Source organism: Salvia splendens, chromosome 2 (genome assembly GCF_004379255.2).
Source record: "Salvia splendens isolate huo1 chromosome 2, SspV2, whole genome shotgun sequence".
Classification (NCBI taxonomy): domain Eukaryota; kingdom Viridiplantae; phylum Streptophyta; class Magnoliopsida; order Lamiales; family Lamiaceae; genus Salvia; species Salvia splendens.
Genome location: NC_056033.1, coordinates 12,115,810 through 12,118,767, shown reverse-complemented (window position 1 = coordinate 12,118,767; position 2,958 = coordinate 12,115,810). Strand labels below are relative to the sequence as shown.

The window sequence follows — 2,958 nt, the reverse complement described above, 5'->3', positions numbered from 1 at the left end:
CAAAACATCAGTTTAGATGCTCATTTGGTTGGAGTCCTGATAAGAGTCAAAATATATTACTATTATAGTACCAAAGTAAAAGCATACTTGTACTCCATAATATACTTGTATAATATGGATAGGACGAGTCCAGTTAAAATGCATAACCGTACAAAATAAAGTTAGAGAAACAAGAAAATTGTGTAAAAGCAGCCCTAGCAGAAGCAACATCATGACTCAAATGAGTCACTGGATCCTCTCTTTGCACCAATCAAGCTTTTGTTGGCAGCTTTAGATATTCTATCCGCGCTTAGTCTATCCAAAAGCCCACTGGTTCTCTCGCACGATTTCCTCTGTTGTAAAGTCATTCTTGATGTTGAATGTCTTCCTGATCTTCTCTGGAGTTTTTCCCATGATCATGTCGCCGACTGTCTGGCAAGTCAGGTCCCGAAGGGTCTTGATATTCAAGTAATTAGCAGCCAAAATAAGGTCTAACAGCGTGGCTTGATGGACTTTGACGAAATCGACATCGAAGGCCTTGAATTCCTCATCGGAGGCGAGCTTGTCCTCGGCATCGACGTGACGCTTGCAGTATTCGATGACTTTGGACCGGTGACGTTGGAAAGGGGGATGACGTTATCGGCGCAATCATCCTCGATCATGTGCTTGATGGTCTGCGACTCCAAGGCAGCCGACTCGTCCACCTCAAACACCTCGCCGTCGGAACTGCGCAGGGTGATCTTCTTGCCTCCGTTCTCACCCGTGGACGACGACATCGTCTCCAAATTGAATATCGAATTTGAGCCGACGAGACCTAGAGAGATTCTTATGTTCAAGATGTTCCCTTTTCCTTTTCTCTATATTACTATGATTTGCAATTGAATTTACTTATGGATACTTATTCCCTAAGAGAAGAAACTTGGAATCAACAAAGATTATCAGTTATGTTTTTGTTGGCAATTAAAACTAAAAATATGAATACAACTATCTCATATCCAGTGTATACAGAATTGATATCACCAATTGGTTTTAGAATAGAACACATGGATTTCTATCAGTTTTTATAGAAGCAGAAATTATAGAGGAGTATGATTTAAGTAAAAAATGGAATAAATAAAAATTGAAGAGTGGAAAAGTTATTTACTGTCCGGATTAACGCAGGCAGTGGTGCAGTCGGAAGCGTCGGAGTTAACTGCCACCATATTTGCTGAGATTTTGAGCAAAACCATGCTCAGTACTATTGCACAATGCTAATCTGATCAGAATTTGATTACATTAGGGCATCCAAAAATAAGAATAGCTCAGTCATAGCCCAGCCACAAACTCCTCCTGTCATATTATCACCACTAAAAATCCTCCTGCCACATCATCAGGACAAGCAAATAGCCCAGCAATAGCCTAGCCATTGACAATCACACAAAATATGGAATTAAATTTACAACGCAGATATGGGAAAATTCAATAATATTATTTAAATGAAAAAAAGTACATTAAAAAATTACATTATTTAAAAAAAATCCCGACCTCCGCCTCACTCCTCGTCTCCGTCGCCGCCGTCTCCTCCGTCGCCACCGTCGTCGTCGCCTCCGTTGCCGCCGGTACCCCCCGTGCCGCGGTGGCCTTCAAATCGTCACGCATGCTCACGAGCAATGCGTGAAGAAAACTCTTCTCCTCGGGGTCCTCTGCCGCCTTCCAATCGGCTAAGATCTTGACCATCTGAGCACGCGTTTGTTGACGCGCGAAGAATTTGAGATCCTCTGTCGACTAGCCAAGGGGGGATGCCGACTGGACCTCCTGGGACCCCCCGGCGCCCCCCTCCCATTGCGCCCGCCTTTGACCAATTCGGCCAGCGAACGATGGAGGGGACGGGAGCTCCTGAGCACCCTCGGGGAGGTCGTGGGAACCGCCGCTGCTGCCGCTGTAATCACCGGTATAGTTCAGTCGTTGCTTCTTTGGCCAGCCAGCGTCGACACCTGCCCGGAACTTCTCGGGGTCGTTCAGCACCTCATAGCAGTTCCAGTAGGTGAACTCCTTATACAACCCGGGCTAGGGGAAGGCTTTCTCTGCTATCCTCCTGCAATCATCCTCCGTTTGGCCACTGCTCTGCATGCAGAGGGCGTTGGCGTACAAGCCCGAAAATCGGGAGACCCCAGCCCTGATTCGGTCCCATGCCTTCCGGCACTCCTCCCCGTTGCGCGGCCTCCTCTCAGGGCAAAATGCCTTGTAGACTGCTGCTATTTTGGCCACATGTTGACGATCCTCTGATTGTTCGAAGTGAGAGGATCATCGCAAACACTCACCCACGCTTTGGACAGCTCGACGTTCTCCGCATCCGTCCACTTCCTCCGTACCGAGCAGTCGTCCTCACCCGGCTGGGATGACTCGCCGACCCTCTTGCCCTTCCCCCTGCCCTTCTTCTTTGGGGGGCCCCGACCCCGCCCTACCCCCTGTTTGAACGGGAGTTTCCGGAACACCGAGAAGATCAAACCCCAACTCATCTAAGGAGAAAGTCTCATATTGCGTCGATGTGGGCGAAGAAGCAGTCGAAAAATCAAAACTGGGGCGATAGACGTTTTTCCCCCAGCGTCCCCTGCGTCGCCGGTACCCCCCTGGCGTCCCCTGCATCGCCGGTACCCCCCCGGCATCATCTGCATCCCGGGTGCCAACCCGGCATCATCTGCATACCGGGTGCCCACCTCGGCATCGCCGGTAACCCCCCCGGCATACTCCCCCGGCTGCCATCCCGGACATCATCTGCTGCCACGGGTACATGTTGTAGTACCCGGGCATCGGACCCCATCCACCTCCCATGGGTACCGGGGGAGTTTGAGACCCGCTCGTCATTGGAGTACGTTCGTTGTTGTTCTCCATTTCATGTTGTTGATCTTGTACATAAATTAAGATAGAGAGAGTACTCGTTAAAACAAGTAGTGCGAATGAAAATGACGTGCAAAGCGCGTATATATAGTGTTTCAAAAA

The 2,958-nt window shown here is 49.0% G+C and overlaps 1 pseudogene; it reads right to left on the bottom strand.

The window, feature by feature from the left end:
- Positions 1 to 244: 244 nt before the first annotated feature.
- On the bottom strand, positions 245 to 809 carry LOC121770633 (annotated as a pseudogene).
- Positions 810 to 2,958: the final 2,149 nt, after the last annotated feature.